The sequence below is a fragment of the Miniopterus schreibersii genome, assembly GCF_964146895.1.
Source record: "Miniopterus schreibersii genome assembly, chromosome: X".
Lineage (NCBI taxonomy): Eukaryota > Metazoa > Chordata > Mammalia > Chiroptera > Miniopteridae > Miniopterus > Miniopterus schreibersii.
The window spans coordinates 60,005,320-60,005,828 of record NC_138104.1 but is presented as its reverse complement, the minus strand read 5'-3'; positions in this window follow the sequence as shown (position 1 = coordinate 60,005,828).

Sequence of the window (509 nt, the reverse complement as noted above, 5' to 3'; positions counted from 1 at the left end):
CATTGCTGGGCTGTCAGCACCTAGCACAATGGCCAGTGGTTGGCAGGGTGGCTGAGAAACATTTGTGAAATTGTGCTTGAAGTATATCTGGTCACAGAGTAAGTTTGAGGTCCACTCATGGTCCCTGGATCCCCAAATCAGCTCTGACCTTTGGTTTCTCAGTTCTGTGTCACCAGGGGACAAAAATGAGGTCAGATCCCTGTGTATTCCTAGCCTTCCATATAATAGGGCCAGGCCCAGAGAATAGATAGTCTGTGTCCCTGTTGACCACCTGAAGGGCTCAGGGGAGGACAGCAGGGCCCTGCTTTGAATGGGGCTCCTCTCCTGTGGAAGATGCACACTCCCACCCCAAGGCTGTGCTTGACACTAAAGAAGTAGTTCTCAATTAGGGACAACTTTGTCCCCCAGGGGATACTTGGCAATGCCTGGAGACATTCTTTGTTGTCACATAGGAGGGGCCAGAAGGAGGTAGATGTTAGTGGCACCTAGTGGGTAGCATCCAGGGATGC